Source organism: Bombina bombina, chromosome 10, assembly GCF_027579735.1.
Source record: "Bombina bombina isolate aBomBom1 chromosome 10, aBomBom1.pri, whole genome shotgun sequence".
Classification (NCBI taxonomy): domain Eukaryota; kingdom Metazoa; phylum Chordata; class Amphibia; order Anura; family Bombinatoridae; genus Bombina; species Bombina bombina.
Genome location: NC_069508.1, coordinates 200,095,615 through 200,115,621, shown reverse-complemented (window position 1 = coordinate 200,115,621; position 20,007 = coordinate 200,095,615).

The window sequence follows — 20,007 nt, the reverse complement described above, 5'->3', positions numbered from 1 at the left end:
CTATGTGTCTATCTATCTACACTAACTCATAGTTATTTCTCACTGTATACTGAAATAACAGTGCTTAGAAAGAACAATGGAAAATGCACATTTGAGTACCTCTGTGTTCCACCCCCACTGGGAGAATAATTTCTTCTAAACCTTCATGTTGATGTAGATTTCCTGTAACCAGTCCTTAAAGGGACAGTCTAGACCCAATACTTATTCTTTATTGTTACATACCAGACAAGCATCTTGCAGCAGGTTCCACATCTAGAAGTTTGTAAGGAGTATATGAAACTTTATAATAATCATCGTTAGTTAGTAAATGAAAACGGCCATCAAGCTCCATGCACAGCTTTTTTCTTGTCTGACAGTTTAGTAGTGCAAATTTAGGGCTAGATTACAAGTGAGGCACAAACGGTTTTGCACTAGCGCAATCGTGTTTTTGTGAGATATTTTAATTTCACTGATATTACAAATGGAACGAAATTGCTACTGCGTTAGCACAATCGTCCTTTACGCTTTAATCCTTACTGTGATCTCAGAACTGTGGTTAACTATTTTCTGAATCTAAAAAGTTGCACAAGACAAAAAAATATACATTACACAGTACAGTTACACTTATAATAACACTATCTAATAAATATATATTACACAGTACAGTTACACTTATAATAACACTATCTAATAAATATATATTACACAGTACAGTTACACTTATAATAACACTATCTAATAAATATATATTACACAGTACAGTTACACTCATAATAACACTATCTAATAAATATATATTACACAGTACAGTTACACTTATAATAACACTATCTAATAAATATATATTACACAGTACAGTTACACACATAATAACACTATCTAATAAATATACATTACACAGTACAGTTACACGCATAATAACACTGTCTAATAAATATACATTACACAGTATAGTTACACTCATAATAACACTATCTAATAACAATACATTACACAGTACAGTTACACTCATAATAACACTATCTAATAAATATACATTACATAGTACAGTTACACTCATAATAACACTATCTAATAAATATACATTACACAGTACAATTACACACATAATAACACTATCTAATAAATATATATTACACAGTACAGTTACACTTATAATAACACTATCTAATAAATATATATTACACAGTACAGTTACACTCATAATAACACTATCTAATAAAACATAATTTATGTAAGAACTTACCTGATAAATTCATTTCTTTCATATTAGCAAGAGTCCATGAGCTAGTGACGTATGGGATATACATTCCTACCAGGAGGGGCAAAGTTTCCCAAACCTTAAAATGCCTATAAATACACCCCTCACCACACCCACAATTCAGTTTAACGAATAGCCAAGAAGTGGGGTGATAAGAAAAAAGTGCGAAAGCATATAAAATAAGGAATTGGAATAATTGTGCTTTATACAAAAAAATCATAACCACCACAAAAAAAGCGCGGGCCTCATGGACTCTTGCTAATATGAAAGAAATGAATTTATCAGGTAAGTTCTTACATAAATTATGTTTTCTTTCATGTAATTAGCAAGAGTCCATGAGCTAGTGACGTATGGGATAATGACTACCCAAGATGTGGATCTTTCCACACAAGAGTCACTAGAGAGGGAGGGAAAAAATAAAGACAGCCAATTCCTGCTGAAAATAATCCACACCCAAAATAAAGTTTAATGAAAAACATAAGCAGAAGATTCAAACTGAAACCGCTGCCTGAAGTACTTTTCTACCAAAAACTGCTTCAGAAGAAGAAAATACAACAAAATGGTAGAATTTGGAAAAAGTATGCAAAGAGGACCAAGTTGCCGCTTTGCAAATCTGATCAACCGAAGCTTCATTCCTAAACGCCTAGGAAGCAGAAACTGACCTAGTAGAATGAGCTGTAATCCTATGAGGCGGAGTCTTACCCTACTCAACATAGGCAAGATGAATTAAAGATTTCAACCAAGATGCCAAAGAAATGGCAGAAGTTTTCTGGCCTTTCTAAAACCGGAAAAGATAACAAATAAACTAGAAGTCTTTCGGAAAGACTTAGTAGCTTCAACATAATATTTCAAAGCTCTAATAACATCCAAAGAATGCAACGATTTCTCCTTAGAATTCTTAGGATTAAGACATAATGAAGGAACCACAATGTCTCTACTAATGTTGTTGGAATTCACAACTTAGGTAAAAATTCAAAAGAAGTTCGCAACACCGCCTTATCCTGATGAAAAATCAGAAAAGGAGACTCACAAGAAAGAGCAGATAATTCAGAAACTCTTCTGGCAGAAGAGATGGCCAAAAGGAACAAAACTTTCCAAGAAAGTAATTTAATATCCAATGAATGCATAGGTTCAAATGGAGGAGCTTGAAGAGCCCCCAGAACCAAATTCAAACTCCAAGGAGGAGAAATTGACTTAATGACAGGCTTTATACGAACCAAAGCTTGTACAAAACAATGAATATCAGGAAGAATAGCAATCTTTCTGTGAAAAAGAACAGAAAGAGCAAAGATTTGACCTTTCAAGGAACTTGCGGACAAACCCTTATCTAAACCATCCTGAAGAAACTGTAATATTCTCGGTATACTAAAAGAATGCCAAGAAAAATGATGAGAAAGACACCAAGAAATATAAGTCTTCCAGACTCTATAATATATCTCTCTGGATACAGATTTACGAGCCTGTAACATAGTATTAATCACAGAGTCAGAGAAACCTCTTTGACCAAGAATCAAGCGTTCAATCTCCATACCTTTAAATTTAAGGATTTCAGATCCTGATGGAAAAAAGGACCTTGAGACAAAAGGTCTGGTCTTAACGGAAGAGTCCACGTTTGGCAAGAGGCCATCCGGACAAGATCCGCATACCAAAACCTGTGAGGCCATGCCGGAGCTACCAGCAGAACAAACGAGCATTCCTTCAGAATCTTGGAGATTACTCTTGGAAGAAGAACTAGAGGCGGAAAGATATAGGCAGGATGATACTTCCAAGGAAGTGATAATGCATCCACTGCCTCCGCCTGAGGATCCCGGGATCTGGACAGATACCTGGGAAGTTTCTTGTTTAGATGAGAAGCCATCAGATCTATTTCTGGAAGTTCCCACATCTGAACAATCTGAAGAAATACCTCTGGGTGAAGAGACCATTCGCCCGGATGCAACGTTTGGCGACTGAGATAATCCGCTTTCCAATTGTCCATACCTGGGATAAGAACCGCAGAGATTAGACAGGAGCTGGATTCCGCCCAAACCAAAATTCGAGATACTTCTCTCATAGCCAGAGGACTGTGAGTCCCTCCTTGATGATTGATGTATGCCACAGTTGTGACATTGTCTATCTGAAAACAAATGAACAACTCTCTCTTCAGAAGAGGCCAAGACTGAAGAGCTCTGAAAATTGCACGGAGTTCCAAATATTGATCGGAAATCTCACCTCCTGAGATTCCCAAACCCCTTGTGCCGTCAGATACCCCCACACAGCTCCCCAACCTGTAAGACTTGCATCTGTTGAGATTATAGTCCAGGTCGGAAGAACAAAGAAGCCCCCTGAACTAAACGATGGTGATCTGTCCACCATGTCAGAGAGTGTTGTAAAATCGGTTTAAAGATATTAATTGAGATATCTTTGAGTAATCCCTGCACCATTGGTTCAGCATACAGAGCTGAAGAGGTCGCATGTGAAAACGAGCAAAGGAGATCGCATCTGATGCGGCAGTCCTAAGACCCAACATTTCCATGCATAAGGCTACCAAAGGGAATGAATGTGACTGAAGGTTTTGACAAGCTGATATCAATGTTAAACTTCTCTTGTCTGACAAGGACAGAGTCATAGACACTGAATTTATCTAGAAACCTAAAAAGGTTACCCTTGTCTGAGGAATCAATGAACTGATTGGTAAATTGATCCTCCAGCCATGAACTTGAAGAAACAACACAAGTCGATTCGTATGAGATTCTTCGAAAATGAGAAGACTGAGCAAGTACCAAGATATCGTCCAAATAAGGAAATACCAAAACCCTATTCTCTGATTACAGAAAGAAGGGCACCGAAAACCTTTGAAAAAAATTCTTGGAACTGAGGCTAGGCCAAATGGTAGAGCCACAAAACTGGTAATGCTTGTCTAAAAAGAGAATCTCAGACACTAAAAGTGATCTGGACGAATCGGAATATGCAGATACACATCCTGTAAATCTATTGTAGACATATAATGCCCTTGCTAAACAAAAGGCAGGATAGTCCTACAGTAACCATCTTGAATGTTGGTATCCTAACATAACGATTCAATAATGATAGATCCGGAACTGGTCTGAAGGAATTGACCTTCTTTGGTACAATGAAGAGATAAAATAAAACCCCAGCCCCTGTTCCAGAACTGGAACTGGCATAAATACTCCAGCTAATCTCTAGATCTGAAACACATTTCAGAAATGCTGAGCCTTTGCTGTGGGACACGGGAAAGAAAAGAATCTCTTAGCAGGAGGCCTTAACTTGAAGCCAATTCTGTACCTTTCTGAAACAATGTTTCTGAAACCAGAGATTAAGAACGGAATTTATCCAATTTGAAGAAAACGTAATCTGCCCCATACCAGCTGAGCTGGAATAAGGGCCGCACCTTCATAGGTACTTAGGAGCTGGCTATAGGTTTCTATAAGGCTTGGATATATTCCAAACTGGAAATAGTTTCCAAACTGATACCGCTCCTGAGGATGAAGGATCAGACTTTTGTTCCTTGTGAGGAAAGGAACGAAAATGATTATTTACCCTGGAAAGAAAGGGAAAGCAAAGTTGACTTAGAAGACATGTCAGCATTCCAAGTTTAATCCATAAAGCTTTTCTAGCTAAAATAGCTAGAGACATATACCTGACATCAACTCTAATGATATCAAAAGATGGTATCACCAATAAAATTAATAGCATGTTATAGAATAATAATAATGCTATAAAATTATGATCTGTTACTTGTTGCGCTAAAGCTTCTAACCAAAAAGTTGAAGCTGCAGCAACATCCGCTAAAAATATAGCAGGTCTAAGAAGATTACCTGAACATAAGTAAGCTTTTCTTAGAAAGGATTCAATTTTCCTATCTAAAGGATCCTTAAATGAAGTACTATCTGCCGTAGGAATAGTAGTACATTCGCAGGAGTAGAGACAGCCCCATAACCTTAGGGATTTTTGCCCCAAAAAACTCTAATCTGTCAGATGGCACAGGATATAATTTGCTTAAACGTCTAGAAGGAGTAAATAAATTACCCAAATTATTCCATTCCCTGGAAATTACTTCAGAAATAGCATCAGGGAGATAAAAACACTTCTGGAATAACTACAGGAGATTTAAAAACCTTATTTAAACGTTTACATTTAGAATCAAGAGGACCAGAATCCTCTATTTCTAATGCAAATAACACTTCTTTAAGTAAAGAACGAATAAATTCCATCTTGAACAAATACAAAGATTTATCAGCATCAACCTCTGAGACAGAAACCTCTGAACCAGAAGAACCATTATCAGTATCAGAATGATGATGTTCATTTAAAAATTCATCTGAAAAAAGAGAAGTTTTAAAAGACTTTTATGTATACTAGAAGGAGAAATAACAGACATAGCCTTCTAAATGGATTTAAAAAATAAAATCTCTTAAGTTATCAGGAACACTCTGAAAATTAGATGTTGACGGAACAGCAACAGGTAATGTAACAGTACTAAAGGAAATTTTATCTGCATTAATAAGTTTGACATGACATGCAATACAAATAACAGCTGGAGAAACAGATACCAAAGGTTTATAGCAGATACACTTAGCTTGGTAGCTCCAGCACTGTGCAGTGATTTTCCTGAAGTATCTTCTGACTCAGATGCAACGTGGAACATCTTGCAATATGTAAAAGAAAAAAACAACATATAAAGCAAAATTGATCAAATTCCTTAAATGACAGTTTCAGGAATGGGAAAAAATGCCAAAGAACAAGCTTCTAGCAACCAGAAGCAATAAAAAATGAGACTTAAATAATGTGGAGACAAAAGTGACGCCCATAATTTTTTTCGCGCCAAATAAGACGCCCACATTATTTGGCGCCTAAATGCTTTTTGGCGCCAAAAATGACGCCACATCCGGAACGCCGACATCTTTGGCGCAAAATAACGTCAAAGAATGACGCAACTTCCGGCGACACGTATGACGCCGGAAACGGAAATAGAATTTTTGCGCCAAAAAAGTCCGCGCCAAGAATGAAGCAATAAAATGAAGCATTTTCAGCCCCCGCGAGCCTAACAGCCCACAGGGAAAAAGTCAAATTGAAAGGTAAAAAATGTTAAATTAAAATGCATTATCCCAAATATGAAACTGACTGTCTGAAAAATAAGGAAAGTTGAACATTCTGAGTCAAGGCAAATAAATGTTTGAATACATATATTTAGAACTTTATAAATAAAGTGCCCAACCATAGCTAGGAGTGTCACAGAAAATAAGACTTACTTACCCCAGGACACTCATCTACATATAGCAGATAGCCAAACCAGTACTGAAACGAGAATCAGCAGAGGTAATGGTATATATAAGAGTATATCGTCGATCTGAAAAGGGAGGTAAGAGATGAATCTCTACGACCGATAACAGAGAACCTATGAAATAGACCCCTTAGAAGGAGATCACTGCATTCAAATAGGCAATACTCTCCTCACATCCCTCTGACATTCACTGCACGCTGAGAGGAAAACCGGGCTCCAACTTGCTGCGGAGCGCATATCAACGTAGAATCTAGCACAAACTTACTTCACCACCTCCATCGGAGGCAAAGTTTGTAAAACTGAATTGTGGGTGTGGTGAGGGGTGTATTTATAGGCATTTTAAGGTTTGGGAAACTTTGCCCCTCCTGGTAGGAATGTATATCCCATACGTCACTAGCTCATGGACTCTTGCTAATTACATGAAAGAAATATACATTACACAGTACAGTTACACGCATAATAACACTGTCTTATAAATATACATTAACTACACAGTACAGTTACACTCATAATAACACTATCTAATAAATATACATTACACAGTACAGTTACACACATAATAACACTATCTAATAAATATACATTACACAGTACAGTTACACTCATAATAACACTATCTAATAAATATACATTACACAGTACAGTTACACTCATAATAACACTAGCTAATAAATATACATTACACAGTACAGTTACACACATAATAACACTATCTAATAAATATACATTACACAGTACAGTTACACACATAACACTATCTAATAAATATATATTACACAGTACAGTTACACTCATAATAACACTATCTAATAAATATACATTACACAGTACAGTTACACTTATAATAACACTATCTAATAAATATACCTTACACAGTACAGTTACACTTATAATAACACTGTCTAATAAATATACATTACACAGTACAGTTACACTTATAATAACACTGTCTAATAAATATACCTTACACAGTACAGTTACACTTATAATAACACTATCTAATAAATATATATTACATAGTACAGTTACACTTATAATAACACTATCTAATAAATATACCTTACACAGTACAATTACACTTATAATAAAACTATCTAATAAATATACCTTACACAGTACAGTTACACTTATAATAACACTATCTAATAAATATACCTTACACAGTACAGTTACACTAATAATAACACTGTCTAATAAATATACATTACACAGTACAGTTACACACATAATAACACTATCTAATAAATATACATTACACAGTACAGTTACACGCATAATAACACTATCTAATAAATATACATTACACATTACAGTTACACACATAATAACACTATCTAATATACCTTACACAGTACAGTTACACTTATAATAACACTATCTAATAAATATACCTTACACAGTACAGTTACACTTATAATAACACTATCTAATAAATATACATTACACAGTACAGTTACACACATAATAACACTATCTAATAAATATACATTACACAGTACAGTTACACTCATAATATCGCTATCTAATAAATATACATTACACAGTACAGTTACACACATAATAACCCTGTCTAATAAACATACATTACACAGTAAAGTTACACTCATATTAAAACTGTCTAATAAATATACATTACAAAGTACAGTTACACACATAATAACACTATTTAATATATATACATTACACAGTACAGTTACACTCATATTAACACTGTCTAATAAATATACATTACACAGTACAGTTACCTTCATAATAACACTGTCTAATAAATATACCTTACACATTAAAGTTACACTTATAATAACACTATCTAATAAATATACATTACACAGTACAGTTACACACATAATAACACTATTTAATATATATACATTACACAGTACAGTTACACTCATATTAACACTGTCTAATAAGTATACATTACACAGTACAGTTACCTTCATAATAACACTGTCTAATAAATATACCTTACACATTAACGTTACACTTATAATAACACTGTCTAATAAATATACATTACACTGCACAGTTACACTCACAATAACACTATCTAATAAATATACATGACACAGTACAGTTACACGCATAATAACACTATCTAATAAATATATATTACACAGTACAGTTACACTCATAATAACACTATCTAATAAATATACATTACACAGTACAGTTACACTTATAATAACACTATCTAATAAATATACATTACACAGTACAGTTACACACATAATAACACTATCTAATAAATATACATTACACAGTACAGTTACACTCATAATATCGCTATCTAATAAATATACATTACACAGTACAGTTACACACATAATAACCCTGTCTAATAAACATACATTACACAGTACAGTTACACTCATATTAAAACTGTCTAATAAATATACATTACAAAGTACAGTTACACACATAATAACACTATTTAATATATATACATTACACAGTACAGTTACACTCATATTAACACTGTCTAATAAATATACATTACACAGTACAGTTACCTTCATAATAACACTGTCTAATAAATATACCTTACACATTAAAGTTACACTTATAATAACACTATCTAATAAATATACATTACACAGTACAGTTACACACATAATAACACTATTTAATATATATACATTACACAGTACAGTTACACTCATATTAACACTGTCTAATAAGTATACATTACACAGTACAGTTACCTTCATAATAACACTGTCTAATAAATATACCTTACACATTAACGTTACACTTATAATAACACTGTCTAATAAATATACATTACACTGCACAGTTACACTCACAATAACACTATCTAATAAAAATACATTACACAGTACAGTTACACTCATAATAACACTTTCTAATAAATATACATTACACTGTACAGTTACACTCATAATAACACTATCTAATAAATATACATTACACAGTACAGTTACACACAATAACACTGTCTAATAAACATACATTACACAGTACAGTTACACTCATAATAACGCTATCTAATAAAAAAAACATTACACAGTACAGTTACACTCATAATAACACTATCTAATAAAAATACATTACACAGTACAGTTACACTCATAATAACACTTTCTAATAAATATACATTACACTGTACAGTTACACTCATAATAACACTATCTAATAAATATACATTACATAGTACAGTTACACACATAATAACACTGTCTAATAAATATACATTACACAGTACAGTTACACTCATATTAACACTGTCTAATAAACATACATTACACAGTACAGTTACATTAATGATAACAGTATCTAATAAATATACATTACACAGTACAGTTACACACATAATAACACTATCTAATAAACATACATTACACAGTACAGTTACACTTATAATAACACTATCTAATAAACATACATTACACAGTACAGTTACACACATAATAACACTGTCTAATAAATATACATTACACAGTACAGTTACACTCATATTAACACTATCTAATAAACATACCTTACACAGTACAGTTACACACATAATAACACTGTCTAATAAATATACATTACACAGTACAGTTACACTCATAATAACACTGTCTAATAAACATACATTACACAGTACAGTTACACTCATATTAACACTATCTAATAAATATACGTTACACAGTACAGTTACACTTATAATAACACTATCTAATAAAAATACATTACACAGTACAGTTACAAACAATAACACTGTCTAATAAACATACATTACACAGTACAGTTACACTCATAATAACGCTATCTAATAAAAAAAACATTACACAGTACAGTTACACTCATAATAACACTTTCTAATAAATATACATTACACTGTACAGTTACACTCATAATAACACTATCTAATAAATATACATTACATAGTACAGTTACACACATAATAACACTGTCTAATAAAAATACATTACACAGTACAGTTAGACTCATAATAACACTTTCTAATAAATATACATTACACTGTACAGTTACACTCATAATAACACTATCTAATAAATATACATTACATAGTACAGTTACACACATAATAACACTGTCTAATAAATATACATTACACAGTACAGTTACACTCATATTAACACTATCTAATAAATATACATTACACAGTACAGTTACACACATAATAACCCTGTCTAATAAACATACATTACACAGTACAGTTACACTCATATTAAAACTGTCTAATAAATATACATTACACAGTACAGTTACACTCATATTAACACTATCTAATAAATATACATTACACAGTACAGTTACACTCATAATAACACTGTCTAATATACATTACACAGTACAGTTACACACATAATAACACTATCTAATAAACACACATTACACAGTACAGTTACACTCATATTAACACTCTCTGATGAAAATTATTTAAAAAAAATATTGCACAAAAAAGTTATAAGGGCTCAAAGATAGGCTGTAACGTTGAGACACCTACATATACATTGCTAAATATGTATTTGTATTATATATATATATATATATATATATATATATATATATATATATATATATATATATTTATATATATATATTTATATATATATATATATATATATATATGTTATAATTTATTTATATGTGTATATATGTATTTACAGTCATATATACACACATAAATACATAAATACACATATATAGACATATATATATATATATATATATATATATATATATATATATATATATATATATATATATATATATATATATAAGTGCATTATATCCCTTTGCCATTAAGCAGATAAAACATGATAAAAAATATTTATGAAATATTTATATTTAATAAAGATTTGAACTATGTATTTACTGTAAATATTTTACATTTGCTAATGCGAATATGCTATGTGCGCAATGGGTGTTTTTTCAACAATTTATTTTCTCCATTGACTTCTATAGGGAATGTGAATCTTTGTGCGATCTCGGGTGTTTTTTCCACTTTTTTTCTCCATTGATCTCTATGGGGGAATACATGCAAAAACTTAAGTAAGGTTTTTCACACTCTTCGGCTTAATACTTGAACAAAATAAGTTTTTTTGGAACTTATAATACGAACGCAACCTGACAATTGCAAAAATGAAAATCTTAGCAGAGTTTTTGCTTACACAAAAAAAAATATTGCGCCACTTGTAATCTAATATTTTTCAGTTAGCTATTTCAAATTGCACATGTGCAATGTTTTTTTCCCCTCAACCAGAGATGCAGTGGACATTTATTGTAGGCGGACCGGCATCAGTTCCTGCAAATAGTGATAGTTATTGTGACTTTCTAGTAGTGGTTCTGTTTGCTTTTTACTTGTGATTATTTTCTACTACAAGTGATTATTATAATACAAATAATCTTTATATTCTTTTGGTAATAAAATGTATTTTATTTAATTACTGATTTATGTTATTGTTAATAAAGACTAATAAAGATTAGTTCCTCATTACTCATGAATGTTATAAACTACCGCTGTCCTGATCTCCCGGTCTGGCAGTCAGACACATCTCTGCACCTCTCCCTTATATACTGTATAGTTGTGCCAGCCGTTGCTATTAGATCATGCTCGTAGCTATCTACTACATGAGCAGTGCTGTGAGCTGGTGACTACTGATATTGTTATTATGTTGCTTCTTTTTCTAGTGCTTATCTAACTATCCCTCAGTGGTTACTGATTACTACTGAAATCAAGCATACTATAAGTTTACTCCATTGTTATCAAACTCAAGGTGCCACCAGTAGATCATTGGTATTTAAATAACCATAGACAGACGACTACCAATCATACAGAAAACTCTAGTCACTCCACATACCTTCATCAAAGACTATGGGTTGATTTATGAAAGTGATGGTGGACAGGGGCGTACATATACGCCCCTGTCCGCTGCAGCTCGCCCCTGGAGGGCTGAATTCCACTGCCGGAATTCAGCATTGCACAAGAGCGATATTTTGTGCTCTTGTGCAATGCAGCCCCTTGCCCACTCACAGCCAATAACGCGCGGGCAGGATCTGTCAATCTCACCAGTCGTACGAGACCAGCAAGATTAAAATTCTCAATCTAAGAGGTGGAAAAGAGGTTAGGGAAGCAGCTGTCTGATGACCGCTGCTTGATAAATAAGGATGTGGTGGGGGGGGGGGGGGGTGAAGGCAGGCAAGCCTTTGATAAATTGACTCCTAAACAAACAGTTTACATTTAAAATGTATTCCCCCAGCAAGATGTTTATATCGGTATCTTAAAGGGACACTGAACCTAAATTGTTTTCTTTTGTGATTCAGATAGAGCATGCAAATTTAAGCAGCTTTCTAATTTACTCCTATTATCAATTTTTCTTCGTTCTCTTGCTATCTTTATTTGAAAAAGAAGGCATCTAAGCTTTTTTTGATTCATACTCTGGACAGCACTTTTTATTGGTGGATGAATTTATCCACCAATCAGCAAGGACAACCCAGGTTGTTCACCAAAAATGGGCCGGCATCTAAACTTACATTCTTGCATTTCAAATAAAGATACCAAGAGAATGAAGAAAATTCAATAAGAGGAGTAAATTAGAAAGTTGTTTAAAATTTCATGCTCTATCTGAATCATGAAAGAAAAAATTTGGGTTCAGTGTCCCTTTAAGCTACATTTTGTTAGTGGTCACGGATTACCACGTCAACACCAGTCACGCAACCTGATTATATAAGTTAATCTACAGTTTATAAAATTAGCAGTGTTAATATATATCTGCTCACAAATTTATTACATATAAGGAGACTTGAAAAAATCAATAGATAGCAGATAAATTTGCATAAATTTGAATATGAAAATGAAAACTGCCCGGAGGTGCTTTGCATGTAAAAACAGGTATATAGGCTATTTTAGAGCTATTTTATAACCTTTGTAGATTTTGGAGCTGAATATACTCAAAAACTGTTTTGAGCGATGCTTTAATGAATATGAAGCATCAAAATAGAAAAAAAATTGGAGGATAGCTGCAAGCTACAAAAGGGTAAACCAAACTTAGTAACTGCTTTCCAGTTAGTTAAGATTATTTTCACACATGGACTTGTGCTTCTGAATTAACAGCTGAATAAATTATTAGGCATTTTAGATTATGAAGATCATAATTAATATATTAATGCATGGAGCAAATAGGGTACCATTTTATTAATATTAAAGGAATAGTCTAGTCAAAATTAAACTGTCATGATTGAGATAGAGCAGTAATTTTCTATTTTACTCCTATTATCATTTTTTCTTCTTTCTCTTGGCACCTTTATTTGAAAAAGCAAGAATGCAAGCATAGGAGCCGGTGTTCTGTAATATTCTCCTACTGCGTTACATTTCCCTACCTACGGCCACGACTACAAAAACCTTGCAAAGGCAGATGTGCATGCATGCGCTCACTGTCTACAATAAACTTGTAAATATACTACTGAGCACGCATGCGCTCACTGCCTACAATAAACTTGTAAATATACTACTGAGCACGCATGCGCTCACTGCCTACAATAAACTTGTAAATATACTACTGAGCACGCATGCGCTCACTGCCTACAATAAACTTGTAAATATACTACTGAGCATGCATGCGCTCACTGCCTACAATAAACTTGTAAATATACTACTGAGCACGCATGCGCTCACTGCCTACAATAAACTTGTAAATATACTACTGAGCATGCATGCCCTCACTGCCTACAATAAACTTGTAAATATACTACTGAGCACGCATGCGCTCACTGCCTACAATAAACTTGTAAATATACTACTGAGCACGCATGCGCTCACTGCCTACAATAAACTTGTAAATATACTACTGAGCATGCATGCGCTTACTACCTACAATAAACTTGTAAATATACTACTGAGCACGCATTGCGCTCACTGCCTACAATAAACTTCTAAATATACTACTGAGCATGCATGCGCTCACTGCCTACAATAAACTTGTAAATATACTACTGAGCACGCATGCGCTCACTGCCTACAATAAACTTGTAAATATACTACTGAGCACGCATGCGCTCACTGCCTACAATAAACTTGTAAATATACTACTGAGCATGCATGCCCTCACTGCCTACAATAAACTTGTAAATATACTACTGAGCACGCATGCGCTCACTGCCTACAATAAACTTGTAAATATACTACTGAGCATGCATGCCCTCACTGCCTACAATAAACTTGTAAATATGTAAATATACTACTGAGCACTCATGCCCTCACTGCCTACAATAAACTTGTAAATATAGTACTGAGCACGCATACGCTCATTGGCAAATATTACAGAACGACGTCCATAATTTTGGCACTAGCTGGGGCAATTTAAATAACAGTAGCAAAAAAGGCTTCATATTCATATTAATGAAAAACATTTAATCATTTATTCAAACAAATCCGTATTTTGCCACTGTTATTTAGATGTCCCCAGCTAGTGCCAAAATTAATAATAAAAATCACTGGGACAGAGCTGTCAGTCCCGCAGTGGGCAGGAAACTTCATAGTGTCATGGGGCAATTTAAATAACAGTGAGTGGGGAAAAAAAAGGCTTCATATTCAAATTTATTGTATGGTTTTGTTTGATTAATTTTGGCACTAGCTGGTGACATCTTAATAACAGTGGCAAAAACTGTTTTGAGCGATGCTTTAATGAATATGAAGCATCAAAATAGAAAAAAAATTGGAGGATAGCTGCAAGCTACAAAAGGGTAAACCAAACTTAGTAACTGCTTTCCAGTTAGTTAAGATTATTTTCACACATGGACTTGTGCTTCTGAATTAACAGCTGAATAAATTATTAGGCATTTTAGATTATGAAGATCATAATTAATATATTAATGCATGGAGCAAATAGGGTACCATTTTATTAATATTAAAGGAATAGTCTAGTCAAAATTAAACTGTCATGATTGAGATAGAGCAGTAATTTTCTATTTTACTCCTATTATCATTTTTTCTTCTTTCTCTTGGCACCTTTATTTGAAAAAGCAAGAATGCAAGCATAGGAGCCGGTGTTCTGTAATATTCTCCTACTGCGTTACATTTCCCTACCTACGGCCACGACTACAAAAACCTTGCAAAGGCAGATGTGCATGCATGCGCTCACTGTCTACAATAAACTTGTAAATATACTACTGAGCACGCATGCGCTCACTGCCTACAATAAACTTGTAAATATACTACTGAGCACGCATGCGCTCACTGCCTACAATAAACTTGTAAATATACTACTGAGCACGCATGCGCTCACTGCCTACAATAAACTTGTAAATATACTACTGAGCATGCATGCGCTCACTGCCTACAATAAACTTGTAAATATACTACTGAGTACGCATGCGCTCACTGCCTACAATAAACTTGTAAATATACTACTGAGCATGCATGCCCTCACTGCCTACAATAAACTTGTAAATATACTACTGAGCACGCATGCGCTCACTGCCTACAATAAACTTGTAAATATACTACTGAGCACGCATGCGCTCACTGCCTACAATAAACTTGTAAATATACTACTGAGCATGCATGCGCTTACTACCTACAATAAACTTGTAAATATACTACTGAGCACGCATTGCGCTCACTGCCTACAATAAACTTCTAAATATACTACTGAGCATGCATGCGCTCACTGCCTACAATAAACTTGTAAATATACTACTGAGCACGCATGCGCTCACTGCCTACAATAAACTTGTAAATATACTACTGAGCACGCATGCGCTCACTGCCTACAATAAACTTGTAAATATACTACTGAGCATGCATGCCCTCACTGCCTACAATAAACTTGTAAATATACTACTGAGCACGCATGCGCTCACTGCCTACAATAAACTTGTAAATATACTACTGAGCATGCATGCCCTCACTGCCTACAATAAACTTGTAAATATGTAAATATACTACTGAGCACTCATGCCCTCACTGCCTACAATAAACTTGTAAATATAGTACTGAGCACGCATACGCTCATTGGCAAATATTACAGAACGACGTCCATAATTTTGGCACTAGCTGGGGCAATTTAAATAACAGTAGCAAAAAAGGCTTCATATTCATATTAATGAAAAACATTTAATCATTTATTCAAACAAATCCGTATTTTGCCACTGTTATTTAGATGTCCCCAGCTAGTGCCAAAATTAATAATAAAAATCACTGGGACAGAGCTGTCAGTCCCGCAGTGGGCAGGAAACTTCATAGTGTCATGGGGCAATTTAAATAACAGTGAGTGGGGAAAAAAAAGGCTTCATATTCAAATTTATTGTATGGTTTTGTTTGATTAATTTTGGCACTAGCTGGTGACATCTTAATAACAGTGGCAAAATACTGATTTGTTTGATTAAATGATTGAAAGTTTTTTATTAAAATGAATATTAAGTCTTTTTTTGCCACTTTTATTTAAATTGCCCCAGTTAGTGCCAAAATTATGGACTTACCAGTTTTGTAATATTTGCCGACTGTGGCAATGAGCGCATGCGTGCTCTGTAGTATATTTGCAAGTTTATTGTAGGTGGGTTCTGTAATATTTTCCGACTGCGGCAGTGAGCACATGCGTGCACAACTGCCTTTGCAAGTTTTTGTAGGCGTGGCCATAGGTAGGGAAACGTAACGCAGTAGGAGAATATTACAGAACACCGGCCCATTATTGGTTCAGCATCTGGGTAGTACTTTCTGATTGGTGTCGAAATGTATCCACCCATCAGCAAGCGCTACCCAGGTTCTGAACCAAAAATGGCCTGGCTCCTAAGCTTACATTCAAATAAAGATACCAAGAGAACGAAGACAATTGATAATAGGAGTAAATTAGAAAGTTGCTTAAAATTGTATGCTCTATCTGAATCATAAAAGTAAATTTGGGTTCAGTGACCTTTTAAGGAGATTCTATGAATGAGTAGATAGACATATTTGTTTAAATGTGAATATCTAAATTATAACTACCCAGAGATGTTTTAAATATAAAAACAGGTCTACAACTCATTCAGAGCTATTTGATCAGATTTGCAAATTTTGTAGCTGAACATCCTCAATAAATATTTTGGTTGATAAGAAGCATCTAAATTAGAAAATCTGCACATTTCAAAAGAGGAGAAATACTTAACACAAACTTTTTCTGCATTGTAGTTTATAACTTCTTTCCAGTTTCTTGGAAGACTATGGACAGTGTACTCTACAGTCATCATAGCACAAATGTGTAATTACTGTATCACAAACATATTAAAAGAAAAAGATATGACCACCAATGTATTGTTATAGATAGTGCAACAGTTTTTTATATGTTATACAGATAGCCTTTGTGTGTGAGATTTGTTCCACATACAATTGTAGCTAGCAATTATGAATTGAACAGGGGACCCCCTATAGTGATGCTCTTTAGTTATATTTGGGACTGTGTCCCTGCCTTATTATAGGCTAGGGTATTCTTACTACCGTGCTGTGGGTCTTTCTGTCTCACTAGTTTTCTATATTTACTATTATATGGCAGTCTCACACAGGTCCGATCTGTGCCGTTTTTAATATTGTATGTTTATTGTGATGTATGTATATTTCAGTCACTCACGGAAGTTTAATTATAACTGAATAAAAGTTACATTTTATATATTTCTTTTCCTACCCCTTCATAATATTGGCTCGCAAGTGAGTTCTACCATTGGTGCATCTTTTTCTTTCTTCTGATATAATACTAGTGACCAGCATTTAGCACCTTTACAATTCTCTTTTTGTGTATCTAATATAGTTACCCTGTGCTACACACAATTACATTCTATTAGATATACCCAACCATCACTGTGACAATACACCTAACCTTCACTGTGACAATACACCTAACCATCACTGTGACAATACACCTAACCATCACTGTGACAATACACCTAACCATCACTGTGACAATACACCTTACCATCACTGTGACAATACACCTAACCATCACTGTGACAATACACCTAACCATCACTGTGACAATACCCCTAACCATCACTGTGACAATACACCTAACCATCACTGTGACAATACACCTAACCATCACTGTGACAATACAGCTAACCATCACTGTGACAATACAGCTAACCATCACTGTGACAATACACCTAACCATCACTGTGACAATACACCTAACCATCACTGTGACAATACCCCTAACCATCACTGTGACAATACACCTAACCATCACTGTGACAATACACCTAACCATCACTGTGACAATACACCTAACCATCACTGTGTGACAATACACCTAACCATCACTGTGACAATACACCTAACCATCACTGTGACAATACACCTAACCATCACTGTGACAATACACCTAACCATCACTGTGACAATACAGCTAACCATCACTGTGACAATACACCTAACCATCACTGTGACAATACACCTAACCATCACTGTGACAATACAGCTAACTATCACTGTGACAATACCCCTAACCATCACTGTGACAATACACCTAACCATCACTGTGACAATACACCTAACCATCACTGTGACAATACACCTAACCCTTCACTGTGGCAATACACCTAACCCTTCACTGTGACAATACACCTAACCATCACTGTGACAATACCCCTAACCATCACTGTGACAATACACCTAACCATCACTGTGACAATACCCCTAACCATCACTGTGACAATACACCTAACCATCACTGTGACAATACACCTTACCATCACTGTGACAATACACCTAACCATCACTGTGACAATACCCCTAACCATCACTGTGACAATACACCTAACCATCACTGTGACAATACACCTAACCTTCACTGTGACAATACACCTAACCTTCACTGTGACAATACACCTAACCATCACTGTGACAATACACCTAACCATCACTGTGACAATACCCCTAACCATCACTGTGACAATACACCTAACCATCACTGTGACAATACCCCTAACCATCACTGTGACAATACACCTAACCATCACTGTGACAATACCCCTAACCATCACTGTGACAATACACCTAACCTTCACTGTGACAATACACCTAACCATCACTGTGACAATACCCCTAACCATCACTGTGACAATACCCCTAACCATCACTGTGACAATACACCTAACCATCACTGTGACAATACCCCTAACCATCACTGTGACAATACACCTAACCATCACTGTGACAATACACCTAACCATCACTGTGACAATACACCTAACCATCACTGTGACAATACACCTAACCATCACTGTGACAATACCCCTAACCATCACTGTGACAATACACCTAACCATCACTGTGACAATACACCTAACCATCACTGTGACAATACACCTAACCATCACTGTGGCAATACACCTAACCATCACTGTGACAATACACCTAACCATCACTGTGACAATACCCCTAACCATCACTGTGACAATACACCTAACCATCACTGTGACAATACCCCTAACCATCACTGTGACAATACCCCTAACCATCACTGTGACAATACACCTAACCATC